The sequence below is a fragment of the Mandrillus leucophaeus genome, unplaced genomic scaffold (genome assembly GCF_000951045.1).
Source record: "Mandrillus leucophaeus isolate KB7577 unplaced genomic scaffold, Mleu.le_1.0 Scaffold2281, whole genome shotgun sequence".
Taxonomy (NCBI): domain Eukaryota; kingdom Metazoa; phylum Chordata; class Mammalia; order Primates; family Cercopithecidae; genus Mandrillus; species Mandrillus leucophaeus.
Window position 1 is genome coordinate 18,664 of NW_012102345.1, and position 15,554 is coordinate 34,217.

At 36.8% G+C, this 15,554-nt stretch overlaps 1 pseudogene; it reads left to right on the forward strand.

Annotated features, from left to right (window-relative positions):
- The first annotated feature begins 309 nt into the window (after positions 1-309).
- Positions 310-15,554, forward strand: part of LOC105540831 — a 37,650-nt pseudogene continuing 22,405 nt past the window's right edge.

Below are 15,554 nucleotides of genomic sequence, written 5' to 3' on the forward strand. Positions count from 1 at the left end.
CGCGCTCCTTCCAGGTCCGTGTCCTTACCGCCCAGCACCAGGCCCATCCCGCAGGTGGGCGACAGTCGCGGCCGCTCTTTAGGTGCGGTTGGCAACGCTGGAGGACAGAAGAAGCCACCGGCAGAACTGGCTCCCCGGAGAGCCTCCTAGACCGTCCTTCGCGGCAGGGTCCGCCAGACCCAGCACTCGCTGCCACCAGCTTCCCCCAAGCCTGCCTTCCTCCTCTTCTTCCTTTTTCCGATGATCCTAGCTGGGTTCCTGTTACGTTTGCAAGGTGCATTTTGAAAAGGGAAGGAAAATGTGCCTTTCATGTATCAAAATACAGCCTTAGAGAGCCGAAAAGTTCCGCGGCAGTGTGGGTCTGATGCATTCACCTTAGCGCTTCCTCTGCGTGTTGGAGAAAAGAACCAAGCTTTATTAGTTTCAGGCTTAGGTGAGTGAACTCCAAGGATGGCAAAGAAATCTGAGGACACGTACTTAAAGGGGGAAAAAAAATCTACAAGGAGGTAAGAGGAGATAGTGCTTCGCCTAATTACCAGCCCAGGATTTGTTCCTTGTCTGTGTTTTTAGTCCAGTGTGCATTTTTAAGGAAGGCTTTGGAGTGTTTTAGTGACAATGACAAGCAACAATGTAAACTAACCCGCCCTCCTATAGGTTTCCTAGTCTCAGTCAGCAAAACATCTTGACTAATCCACCGAAAGGAATCCAAGCAGTCTTTGAAGCGAAGGTAATCTGTTAACTTTGACCTGACTCAGAGAAACGCCATCTTCAACTCTCTAAGGGCAACTGGGCATTCCCAGGCGTAGGCGCCTTCCTTCTGAGCACTTGGTGTAGGATTGCCTGTGTCTCTGACGGTATTTAAAGAGCCAACCCTCTAATCCCTGAACCCTATTGTGTAAAAGCAAGCACACATTGTGTTTGAATTGAAAAATTCAAAGGAAAGTAAAAATTTTGGCCTGATTACTTCATTGTCGACACATCTAAGGCAAGGGTCTTGTGAATGATCTTATTGTTAACTTGTGGTCACCCAAATACAGTACAAATAAAACATGCATTTCATGATGGAAAGACAAGAACATGTGTTGAAAATAAAGAATGTGTTCAGCAGGTTTTCATAGCTCTGCTTTGCACTTCAGTGGACAAAAGCATACCTTTTTTCTTGAATATTGTAAAGTAAGATTTAGAAACATTTAATCTTTATTATCCTAAATTTGAATAGTAGAGAAAAGGGAAAAGAGATAAACCACATTGCATTAAGTTAGACACCAGGAAAGAACTTTAGCATTTTTAACTCACCATCCACTCTGTTGTTTGAAATCCTCTACCTGTGTTTTCATCTCTCCAGTATGACAAAAATTGAGACTCTGTCTTCACTATTGACTTTTCCCAGACATGTGACTGAACTCACTCCATCCACTTCCCCATCCCCAATCTGTTGTTTGGTTTATAACTATTAGTGTGGCCCATCAAATATAATACATGCGTTTGAAATAAATTATTTCAAAAAATTATTTTTGAAATAAATTATTTTGAAATAAATTATTCTTTGTTATCAACAAGCAAGTGAAAATAAAGGGATTAAGAATTAAGCTCCAAAGAGAATCATAGAAGCTGACCAAGGAATATGGCTGGAGGAGACTCCAAATATTTTTCAGTCAATCTCCTTCTGGAAAGAATGAAACAGTTACTTGAGTTCTTACTATTTGCCAGACATTATTCATATAACGCTTACAACAACCATGTAAACAAGTGTTATTATCTTCAGTTTTCAGTTGAGTAAGCAAACAAGAAAAATTAAGTAAATGCCTATAATGATAGAGCTAAGATTCAAACCTGGGTCTAGTTCTAAACCATTACTCCTATCACTGTGTATTACTGCTTCTAATCAAATCATCCCTCATGTATTTTTATAATGTCACTTATACATCAACCTAGTCTCTTTCCTCACATTAGTTTCAAGAAATAATAACTTTTAGGCCTGTTTAACAATGAAACAGGAAAGCCGATATCTACAAACCAAGTAGCCAAACCAAGTAGCCACTGGAGTTATATACTTGTAAAGAATTACATTTAACTATAACATTCCATTTTAAGCATGTACACACACATGTACATAGGAAGACCATAGATTTTTATCATAAAACATTACGGTCCAAATTTGTTTTGGTAGAAATAAAACTTTACCATTATTCAGAGTTTTAACACAGTTAGCAAGCATGTCCAAATGCACTAATTGCGACATGATATTCAGGATTTGCATCTAGGTACATACATAATGTGGGAATAAGGACTTATCCATCAGAAAACCGTTCAAAAGTGACTTAAGGTCATGACTGAAATCCTAAACGTATCTTTGAAATGTCAGGAACAGGAAAGAGATTAATGGGCCAGGGTGAGAGTAGGTGAAATAGTGAAGCTCTTCTTTCATGCTGCTCAATGATAGCTCATATCATTTTATAACAATTTTATAATAGCCTATGGTTGTTGGGCACTTACCATATATGCCAAATTATAATGACAAATACACAGCCTAATTTGCCTTTTTTAATCTTTACAACACCTTCATGGGACAGGTAACTTCTTCATTAACTATATATTACAGATAATGAACCTGAGGAAAAACAAGTTTCATATTTTCCCAAGCAAGTTGCACAATTAATAACAAAAGAGGAAACTTGGATTTAAACCTAAACAATCCGTGGCCTGAGCCCAAGCATTTAATGATTACACATACTTCCCCTATAGAATTTCCTAATGCCCGAACTGATCTTAAATATCGAAGACTGTGTGGCCATTTGTGTGGCATCATTTTAAAGGTATATTAAAAAGAAGAGCAAGGAGGAGTAGGAGAAAAGGAAGCCAACATTTATTTAATACCTACTTTGTGTTCAGCAATGTGCTGGGTGCTTCTTACACATGATCTCAATATATGAAAGATTATGAGTGATAACCTTCTTGTCAAAGATTACTCACCCTGCCAGGTTTCGCCATTAGAAATCATGAGAGTGAACTTTCACAATACTTTACTTATCCATCATGTTCAACTTAATTTGAGAGTGTTTCTCAGATTCTCTCCTGAGTAGACTTTAACAGTAATAAGTGGGTAGCAATCACAAGTACACTAAAACCTGAAAATGTGGAAGAAGAAAAGAAATAGTCACTCCTATTGGGAAGAAAAGCTCATTTAAAAAAAAAGACAAGGTCTCGTCAGCTTCATATATGTAGTCTGGTTGTGCTTATAAATTTATCTAAGCTAGAAGGGTAAGAACGGCCACAGCTCTTCAGTAGTGGGCCACAGTGATTACCTAGGATGTAAACACACATTACAGTCTTACAAAGATGTTTCAGGACTTGAAAGAGGTGTCCTGGGAAATGGCTAGGTCAGATTCTAGTTTACTTTTACTGCTTCCAAAATAATGTTTGGTCTGACAATTCTGTTTATAAACACACACGCACGCCAACTTCTATTTACATACATACATAACCCCTCTTCCCTACAACCTCCTTGGAGGCACGAATTGCATCTTATGTTTTCCTTTGAATTCACCCCTTATTTTGTAATACAGTATATGCACTCAAACAACCATTTTCTCTTGGGGTTACTGACCTAATAGTTGAAATGTCATTCTAAAGGGGATATTTGAAGATGCTCAAGAGATGAATGGTTAACATTAATTTTTCACCAAGCAAGAGCTTGGATGCTAAAGCAGATGTACAAAATAAGGCAGTGTCTCCATCCTTCAAAATTCAGAATCTACTGATGGACATCAACATTCTCTGAACATGACAGAGTATAGTGGAAATAGCTTGTGCTAAAGCAATAAAGAATTAGGTTTTCAACCCTGGCACCACACTTAGCTCTGTGACCTTAAATAAGTTACTTAACCTTTCTGTGTTTTTTTTTCCTTGCCTCAAAACAAGGTTAAACATACCCACCTTAGCCAGGTGCCATGGTTTATACCTGTTATTCCAGCACTTTGAGAAGCTGAGGAGGGAGGATTGCTTGAGCTCAGGAGTTTGAGATCAGCCTGGGCAACACAGTAAGACCTTGTGTCTACAAAAAATAAAAAATAGCAAGGTGTAGTGGTACATGCTTCTGATCTCAGCTACTTGGGAGGCTGAGGCAGGTAGATGGCTTGAGCCTGGGAGATCGAGGCTGCAGTGAGTCGTGATCATGCCACTGCACTCTAGCTTAGGCGACAGAGTGAGACTTTATCTCCCCCGACCAAAAAAAAACAAAAAACAAAAAAAAACCCCACCTCATAGGGTTGTTGAACAGATTAAGTTAGGGTCTCTCAACTTCAGTACTATTGACATTTGGGTGTGGATAATTCTTTGATGTGGGGGTTGCCCTTGTACTGTAGAATGTTCAGCAGTATCTCTAGCTTCTATTCCTTGGATGCTCGTAGGACCACATACATCCTAGGTTGTGACAACCAGGACTATCTCCAGAGATTGCCAGATATCTTGGGGAGAGAGATACAAAACTGTCCCCAGTTGAGAACCACTGGATGAAATAAATTAAATGTGATATATATATCAGAAATAAAGCACTTAGAACCTAATAAACAATAAATGTTAGAAATTATCATTACATACCACTGGTTATAAATTAGAAATTTGTGTAGGATTGCAAAATGGAATGCTACAGAAAACTGAACTCTCTAAAAGCTATCAGAATTCTCAGGAACACTGGAATTTCTCATTCCCTAAGAATTTATTGGTATTGGAACTAAATGAAAAGGGGTAAATCAAGTACTCTTGCAATTGTAAAATCATTTTTATTTACAGACAAACTTCTATTTTTATATGGTGAAAATGTCCTCTTGTATTGAAATAGCATTTTAAAGCTCTGTTGTTTGGTTGCTCTAATTTTCAGCTCATAAACCGTGGTGTATTTGTAACTCTGTCCAGATGGAATTTGGCACCCTGATGGGTCTTCTATAACTTAAAGGTAGTTTCTCATTAAGGAAGTCTTAAAGATCTTCAAGCTGTTCAAAATGGGAGCTTATTAATGCTGCTAACGAACTGAAATAATTATGAACAATATCAAAAATACAATTTTGTCATAAATGTAAAAGCTACCAAATCCTGTAAGATTTTCTAAAACTGCCAGTCATGAAATGTTTTATTCATATGGGTTCTCTTCCCATGTTCCCGCTGAAGCCTTTCTAGAAACAAGGGAATTCATAACACAGATTAAATTTTCATTGGTGATATCATGCTGAAACTCAGATGCTATCTATAGATGTAGATAATTATAAATTTGAATTCTAAAAAGAAAAGTAACCATTTTTTTCTCAGAAGAGTTCTGTGATAATTTACATGATACATAGAAGAGTTATATTTAGAAAGGCAGGGGTGCACAGTAAATAGAACAGTGAATTATTTATTTATAACTGTTTCCCTCTAAATAGATAATCAGTAATCAAAACAGTTAAAACAGGGCATTTGAAATAATAATAATAAGAGAGACATGATAGAAAAATTTCATTGCACATGGGCACTAGCAGCAATTCTGAAAGTCTTGGCTGTCAAAGCCCAATCCATTGTATTATTCTCATGGTCTGATATCTGAGTAAAGGCAATATGTAAGTTCACCTGGAAAGAAAAACCATCCTCCCTCCACCCCATTCATGGAAGAGTTTGCTGTTTAGAGACTTCCATCATTGAGTGGCATCATGAACAGTATTTTCAGCAATAGTTTTCTCAAAAACATTTATGGTCATTTCTTATACCAATCTATGATCAAAAACTAAGTACAGGACATGAAGTCACTTAAAGAAGGCTTGTTGACCTGGAAAACTAAAATTCAAGAATTCACAGGTTTAGGGACTCCTTTCTGATTTGCTTTAACTTCCACTACATAGAAAGAGTCTATGAAATCTCATTGTTTTAGGGTCATTTATTGATCTTCAAGTTCAATGTGATTCGTGAAACTACAGTGATTAATCTGTATGGTCAAAAGGATAGTCAATTCCCAGTTCGGTGACTGTGGCTCACTGGCCTCCACAGCCTGCATCCTTGTGTCTGAGACACTGACTGGAATCTCCTCACTTCAAAGGCTGTTGAGAGGCAACACTGACAAAGTGATGGCAAAACACTTTGGAACTCTTATTTACATGTGCAAAAATTATATTTAAAGACATGTATGAAAATTGCCTAAGTCCTTTCTAGAACAAAGTATATCATGCTAATGAAGAAAAATCAAATTGATAAATTGGTATCATGTTTTTCATCCAAAAAAATTAACTTACAAAGTTTTACCTAAAAATATAATTTTTCAAATAAAGCAAATTAAGTTTAGTATGGTACTGTCTTTGTAAGAAAAAAATGTCTGTTATGTATACTTGTTTGTTGTTTAAATTGCATTATGTGCCTCAGGAAAGACCCTATAAAGTTAGTACATTTTATTATTAACATCACAATTTAAAAATGAAGAAACTGAGGTACAGAAGGTTAAATGCCATGCCCAAATTCAAGAAAGAGTGCCAGAATCTGAACAAACCCAGTTGTCTGGCTCCAGAACTGAGTAGTTAATCACTGTGATCTCTGTGTAACTAGACCACATAGAACTCTTCTGTTTATTTAAGAGAAAGGTGCCTTACATAATTTGTGTTCTTGCTTCTCTGTTTAGGTGAAAACAAGGACTTATCACAAACTAGACTTGTATTTTTTTCTTCATTTCTTCTGAATGTATTGAATGGACCATCTTCATTAGAAGAATGAAAAGTATGTAGGTGTCTAGGAGGAGAAGAAAGAAGAACAAGCTCTTTTCTGTGGCTTGACAAAGACTACTTCTATTTCTTTTGAGATTCAGTGTAGTTAGAATCTGTTTGGTGCATTGAGATAATCCCAACTGGAGTGAGCAAACAGAAATACCGAAGATACCGAGGAGAACACACCACACCGTAAGAGAGAAGTTTAATGCCAACACCTACTATGTGGTGGGAGATGGGTTCTTGTTTCTGCAGCTGAAACTGGAAACTTGTCTTTACTTACCCATCCTTAGGTGCCAGGTGGGCTTTGGAAACTACTATAGCAACTTTGAAACTCCAACAATGAAGTATTACTGGCTGATATTAAGGCTGGGAGAATGAGTTTCATCTTCCAGGAACTACTGTGACCCGTGCAGGGATCTGTTCCAACAGGGTGATAATAGTAGCAATAGACTGCGATGCATCTGACTCTGTGGGAGGACCTATTTTCATCAGTGACATAATGCTGTGGTGACAGAGGCTCTTGCAGCAGAAAATGGGGTGGGGCATGTGACAATGGACTAGTCAGATCCTTCATATTCTCCTTTTTCTAGTGTTTAGAAACAGAAATTACCTATTTGAACCAAGAAAGACTTGGAGTTCTTGGACAATTAGGGGTGGAAAAAGTTCTTTAGAAAAAGTTTCTGGACTTCTTGCTAACTTCAATGTTTTAAACATTTAAAGTTAAGAAGAGATGTGACCTTATTTGTACTCCAAAAACTGGGTAAAAGGAGACCTACAGGTCACATATACATGTTTGCATAAGCACTGAAGAAAGTCTGGAAGGATGTATGTCATAATCATATCAAAAATGTATAAACTTTTTAAATATTTATCTTTCAAAATAAAGAATTGCATCTTGGAAAGTAAAGTGACTTTCTGATTCCATTCCACAGATGTTTTTGGAAAGCCTATAGTGTTCCATCTCTGTGCCAGGCAGTGGACACAGTAAACAAGACAGGATTCTGCTACAACTTCCAATGAGCTTCTTAGATCTAAATTTTACTACAACTCTGACAAAGCAAAGCATTACTTCTCTGAGCCCAAAGAAAATTACCAGCATCTTTGCCTCTGGTATTTATTCTGACTTTCCTCAGCCCTGCAAAATCTACAGTAACTCCCTTGTCTCCTTTGGTTTCCCCTTTTTGTACTTACCGAGGCCTGCATTTTTCCCCCATTCCTGTTTTAAGACTGAAAACAGAATCTTCTCAGGAGTCATAGTTACAAAGATGCCCTGTTGGGAATAGAAGACAAACACTTTCCTCATCTAACTTTCAATGTTAATTAGATCCCTCTACTGTTCATTAGCAGTTAATATTCTTATAAATCTTTTAAGTTGTATTATCTTGCATAAGTGCCAGAATTCCACTGCACTTTACTTTTTACGTGTTAAGAGCATTAATTTTGGCCAGGCGCAGTGGCTCATACCTGTAATCCCAGCACTTTGGGAGACTGAGGCAGGTGGATCACCTGAGGTCAGGAGTTCGAAACCAGCCTGGCCAACATGGTGAAACCCCGTCTCTACTAAAAATACAAAAATTAGCTGGATGTGGTGGCAGGTGCCTGTAATCCCAGCTATTCAGGAGGCTGAGGCAGAAGAATCGCTTGAACCTGGGAGGCAGAGGTTGCAGTGAACCGAGATCATGCCATTGCACTCCAGCCTGGGCAACAGGAGCAAAACTCCATTAAAAAAAAAGAAAAGAAAAGAAAAAGAAAGCATTAATTTTTTAAATGCAAATTTAAAATCTAAAAATTTTAAATTTTTACAATTCATTTTGGCTTTTATTCTTAACAAAAGGTACTAGGAAACTAAAAAATGAAAGTGCCTCAGTTCTGTTTTTCTAAGAGGAAACTCAAACTCCCACTCAAACTCCCTACTCATCTCAAAGGCCAGGCTAAGACATGTGAGGTGTAAGAGCAGGTTCTTGAGCCCCTGTCAATGCAGATTTCTTACCCAAAGCAAAGCAGGAACTTCACTTTTCATGCCCCTCATGTCAGACGACCTGCATGCCCTCAACACTAATGGGGAACAGAAACCTTCATCCTTTCTGCACCTGCCTTGTGATTGGCACTGTGGGAATCCCAGCGACTGAGAGCTCCCTGGACAACAGCCAAGCTGTGGTGGAACACCCAGTCCCATGCTGCAGGCTCATCGCCAGCCACCAAGCCAGCCACCAGCTATGAGTACTGCTGTTTTTAAGACTCAGTTTGGTTATGATTCTAATTGTCTTTAGGAATTCTTTTTGTTAATTACTTATCCAATAACAAAGCAAATGGCTCTTGGAAATTATCTGCTCTAAAATGGGGTGGGGGAAAAAACCTATTTGATTATTACATTCTATCCTACTTGCCTTGAAGAAAGTAAAGATGAAAAAAAGTTAATGTGAAATAAATTTTAACATCTGGGAAAAACTATATACTTCTATCCAATCACCTAAATGTGTTCTCATACAAACAAAAATGAATTTGAGGCTTGTAACAATTTGGATAATTCAAGAAAGATGGACTATTTCCTGTAATCTGTTTCTATAACCACTCATTATTAAATTTAAGACATACTTTCCTTTAGCTCTGTAAGTAAACAAACCTTAGATCATCTCATTTTAAAATATATTTTCTATCAGACAGCACTGCATAGGGGTTTAGAACTCTTCTACTGAGTGTGATCTAAGGTTTCTTCCTTTATAAAATGGTGGGAAGAACAGCTGCCATTACACAGGGCTGTAGTGGGAATTAAATGAGTTAATATAAAAGAAAAAAATTTAGCACACTGATTGACATAGGATAAGTGCTCAATAAATTGTGTGTGTATCAAATTTTACATCCTCACATTAATGATTCACTGAATACTGAACTGACTCTTCCATGATTTTTCCCATGAAATAATAGAATGTGTATCCTACAATTCATTATGATTTTTTAAATGCATATCTTCTCAACCAGTTTTATTGTGTTTATTTACTCCATTCAAAAATGAAGGAATATAAAACTCAATGATAAGAAAACAATCAGCTGGGCATAGTGGCTCATGCCTATCCTACTTGTAATCCTAGCTTTGGGAGGCCAAGGCGGGCAGATCATCTGCAGTCAGGAGTTCAACACTAGCCTGACTAACACGGTGAAACCTCGTCTCTACCAAAAATACAAAAAAAACAGCCAGGCGTGGTGGTGGGCGCCTGTAGTCCCAGCTACTCAGGAGGCTGAGGCACAAGAATCACTTGAACCCAGAAGGGGCAGCTTGCAGTGAGCCAAGATCATGCCACTGCACTCTAGCCTGGGTGAAAGAGCGAGACTCCATATCAAAAGAAAAAAGAAAAAGTAAAAGAAAACAATCAACACAGTTTTTAAAAGTAAGCAAAACATCTGAACAGACACCATACTAAAGAAGATTTACAAATGGAAAACAAACATATGAAAAGAAACCCACCATCATTTGTCATTAGAGTATTACAAATTAAAATTACAATGAGATACCATCACTCACCTTTTAGAATGGCTAAAATCCAAAAAACTGACAATACTGGATCACTGGCAAGAGTTGCTGGTGGCACAATGGTACAGCCACTTTGAAATACAGTTTGGCAGTTTCTTGCAAAGCTAAATATAGTCTTACTATATGATCTAGCAGTCATGTTCCTAGGTATATTGGTATACTTCAATCAGCGAATGGATAAACAAACTGTGGTACATTTCTATGATCGAATACTACCCAGCAGTAAAAAGTAATGAACTACAAGCCACATAAGGACATGGAGGAATGTTAAATGCATATTGCTAATGAAAGAAGCCAAGGTGAAAAGTCTACATATTGTATGATTTCAATTATATGCATTCTGGAAGAGGCACAGCTCTATGATAAACAGATCAGTGGTTGCCAGGAGTGTGGGAAAGGGGGGTAAGGGTTGAATGGGCAAAGGACAAGGGATATTTTTAGGGCAGTGAAACAATTCTGTATGACACTGTAATGATGGGAACATGACACTTTGCATTTGTCAAAACCTATAGAACTTTACAGCACAAAGAATAAACCTTGATGTATGTGAATTAAAATAATAATAATTTAGGAGACCGGAGAGGAGGGAACCCTAAAATGGAATGCAGACTGCAAAAAAAGAATCTGTGTTACTAACATATGAAACAACTTCACTAGGAGGAGCATGAGTGAAATGTTCTGGACTAAACAACTTTGGAAATGAGTAGAGTCAGTAAAACTAAAGATAACAGAACCTGCATAAGCACCACTCTAGTTGACAAAGTTGTATCCCACACGGTTATATGTAATAATTCTGAAACCACTACATACATAAACTGGAAATGAGAAATTAGGTAAGCAGATAGTAGGTGGTGGAAGACAGATTTTTCACTGTTTGAAATAGGAAGTTATAGATAAGCAAGAGGAAGAGGCTAGAATAATCTATACTGTAATTGATTAGAATTGAAGACACTATATGAACTCATATTTAGCTTAATAAAGATACAGATGTTACATATCAAAATAATCATAGATGTATGTGTATACATAGGTTAATATACACACATATATTTCTTTGCTCTGTCAGCTGGGAGAGAACCTAAAAGTAATGACATCTCGACAGCAACCACCATACCACAGGGCCCAGACCTTAGTTTCTAACACCATTCTCCAATAAAAAGAACCCTGACTTTAGTTAATACTAATGTATCAATATTGGTTCACTAATTGTGACAAACATAACATACTAATGTAAGATGTTAATAGTAAGAGAAACTGGGTGGGGGTTGTACAGAACCTCTTTGTAGTATTGTCATAATTTTTCTGTAAATTTTTATTTAAAAAAAAGAATTTTTTTATTTACTGACATTTAGCACATTTTCTATGCAATAAGTTACTAACAATTTAAACCTTTAATAATTTTAATACTTAATATCTCAAGCCCAGTGAGATCCCTTTATGTCATTTTAGCACTTTCAAAATTAATGCTCTTCATATTTAATTTTTTCAATTAGATATTTCTCTTGTAAGGGTGACCATGAGATCTAGGGCTTACAGCATGAACTGCCTAAGTCTGAAAAACTAGCTTGAAGTTGGGTTACTCTGTGACTTACAAAAATACATTTTATGCCCAGTGGAATTTATTTTTCAGTGGGAAATAAATCATGTAAAAAATAGTCAATAAACATTTCTTAAAAATTAAAGAAAAAAACGCTAAATTTCTTCATCCCAAGAAAGCTCACAGGAAAAAGTAAATCTTCATGTTCTTATGCCAACCCAGGACCATCAAACTGGTCTGCAATTATTCAAAAATCTGTAGCAATTATTAACAGGATGCAATTCATCAACCATACCAAACTTTCAAGGTAATATTAACTACTGGCTATGAGAGTTGTATGACTTAAAAATAAAAAGTGTTAAATTAAATTAAAAATAACACATTTACCTATGTAACAAACCTGCACATCCTGCACATGTATCCTGGAGCTTAAAGTAAAATTTTTTAATGTAAAAATAAAAAAAGAAAGAAAAATGAGTTTGAGCACAGAGTGGTGACAAAATCTACTCCTATTGTATAGTGTAAAAACACTTGCATTTGAGAAAAACATTACATTAAAAGAGATTCAACCTCAAAGTTCTACTTTTTATTTTCTCTAGGAAAGTATTTTACTTAAATAATTATATTCAATCTGTACCTTTCCATCTCTCCACTCATTTTATCCTCTAATTCTTCTATATTTACCATTACTGAGTTTCAATTTTAAATATTTCAGTATTATTGCAATGAACTAACAAAGAGGTGTAACATCTCACTCAAAAAAAGCATTTTGGAAGTAGTCAAAGTTGACCAGCAATAGTTTTTACATCCTTACTGAAAAACTTTTAGTAAAACATGTTTTGAAAATAAAATATTTTTATTTGTAGAACTAATATACATGTGTGTGGGTGTGTGTGTGTGTGTGTGTGTATGTGTGTTTGAGACAAAGTCCCACTCTGTCACTCAGGCTGGAATGCAGTGGCATAAACGAGGCTCACTACAGCTTCAACCTTCTAAGGTCAAGCAATCTTCCTGCTTCAGCCTCTCGTGTAGCTGGGATCACAGGTGCACACCACCATGCCTGGCTATGCTTTTTATTTTTTGTAGAGACAGGGCCTCACTTCATTGCCCAGTCTGGTCCCAAACTCCTGGGCTCAAGCCATCATCCTACCTCAGTCTCCCAAAGTGCTGGGATTGCAGGCATGAGCCACTGCACCTGGCCAGAACAACTAATATTTTAAGTCACTGAAGCATGAAACATGGATCCTTGTTGCTATCTTGTTTTCCAATCTGACACAAACCCATGGTATATCCAGGATAAGCAAAATGCAAGAAATTTATTTGTATTAAGTCTCTAATATGCTAAGCCTTTTATGTGGTTTTTATTCCCCATTTAATGCTCTCAATATCCTTATGAAATAATCATTACTACACATACCATTTTACTCTTGAGTAAAATAAGATTTCAAAGAATCTTTAATACACTTGCCTATAGCCTCACATCTAGTATAAGCAGTCCTGAATTACGTCTAACCAATCGCAAAACCACACTTTTTCACTATATTGTTGTAGGGTAAAATGTCAATAAATCAAAATCATTGAGAATAGGAAATTGTAAAATTAATTTTCTTTAAATTTTTAACAAGAGACCTCAAACTGAAACCAAAAAAAAAAAGTCTTTTGGTTTTTTTTTTTTTTTTGGTTGTTCTTTTTTTTTTTCTGAGATGGATCTCGCTCTGTCGCCCAGGTGACAGACAGTGCAGTGGTGCGATCTCGGTTCACTGCAATCTCTGCCTCCTGTGTTCAAGCAATTCCCTACCTCAGCCTCCCGAGTAGTTGGGATTTACAGGTGCCCGCCACCACGTCCAGCTAATTTTTGTATTTTTAGTAGAGACTGGGTTTCACCATCTTGGCCAGGCTGGTCTTAAACTCCTGACCTCGTGATCCACCCAGCTCAGTGTCCCAAAGTGTTGGGATTACAGGCGTGAACTGCCAAAAAAGTTTTCTACTGTGTAACACTTGTGAAACAATTTGCACTGAAAACTTCAACTGGCTTCTTGATTTTTGGCATTTAGCAAAGAGGCTGTATGGTTTGTTCCCTTGAGTCCCAAGAGAGTTATGTTATAATGCAAATAGTAAGAAAGGAGTGAATAAAGAAGCAAAATCCCTTACCTTTTCAACACTCAGGAGAAGTCCAGCTGATGGGGCACCTCTCATTCAAAAGTTCAGACTAAGACCTCAAATCATTGTCCAACACCTTTGGTTGGCAGAAAGAGCGAAGGATAAATTATGGATGTGGAGGGTAATGGAAGTTTTGTTGGGCTTCAGTATAGAATTCCATGTGGTTATATATATAAATCAGGCCACATACTGGGTTTTGTTTTATAATATTGTACAGAAATATTAAAGTTTATAGTCCTTCCAAATAAGATACATTTTAAATTTTCATTGGAGACTTTGACATGATTGGGACTATGTTGCATGTTTCACAATTAGATAATTAACAGAATTTTGTCTACAAATAAGTGTGTATTTTCAGATGCCTGTTGGACATATACATGCCTACTCAACTGTAAAGTAGTAGGCAGTATGAAAACTATCCTTTCAGGCATATTTTTGTTTGTTTTGTGAGACAGGGTCTCACTCTATCGTGCAGGCTGGAGTGCAGTGGTGTGATCTCAGGCTACTGCAACCTCGACTTCCCTGGCTCAAGCAATCCTTCCACTTAAGTCTCCTGAGTAGCTGGGACTACAGGCATGTACCACCACACCCAGCTAATTTTGTTTATTTTTTGCAGAGATGAGGTCTCTCAATGTTGCTCAGGCTGGTCTCAAACTCCTGGGCTCAAGCAGTCTTCCCGCCTCAGCCTCCCAAAGTGCTAGGAGTACAAGAATGGGCCACCGTGCCCAGCCTCAGGCATATTTTTGTATGTACAAACTGTCCTCTTGAAATTCTTCCTTAGGTTTTATGAAACTGTCCTCACCTTTTTCCATAAAATCCTATTTTGATCGCATCTGCATATTGATATTCAGTTTTCCCAAGGTTAAGTTCTATTGTGATTTATTTAAAATGCTTTTGTGTGCGTTAGTTAAAAACAAATTGTAGGTTAATAAAATGCTTTTTACTTTTGGTGAATATAAAAATTTGTGGATAAAAATGAGAATATGAAAGAGGTGTGAGAATGGCTTATTCAAATTACAACTTACTTCTAGTCATAGAAAAACCTTTAGGGCTATTATGGATTTTTAAATGTTTTTAACATATGATACATTTTACATAAATGTAAATAAATTAACATTTAAAATAATCAATAAATTTCACAAATAACAATCTTTCAAGTTTTTCTGTATTTAACTATGTATCTCTTACATGTGATTCTTGCAGAGGACATTTCAGAAGCACCTGCATTTAGTACAAGTTAATTAATTCAAACATCATCACCCTTTATGTCCAATCCATCTCTATCCTTGCTCCTTGAGTGACCTCTGCTCCTTGAAAAAGCATCAGATATCTCAGTTGTATGGAGGTAGGAGAAAAACTTGATGCCTAATGTTTAAACAACCAAATTTCCTTTCTTACTGCTGAATTATAACAACTCATTTCTTGTTCTCCTTTTCACTATAAAATAATTTTATAGGAAAGGTTGGGTTCATGTTAATTTAGCAAAGTAGGGCTTGAAACATATCATCCTACTAACTAGTCTAAGGGAATGAGATTATATCATTAAAAAAATCTAAATACATACATGTCAAAAAAATAAACAATGGTAATTCTTACGATGAGTTCT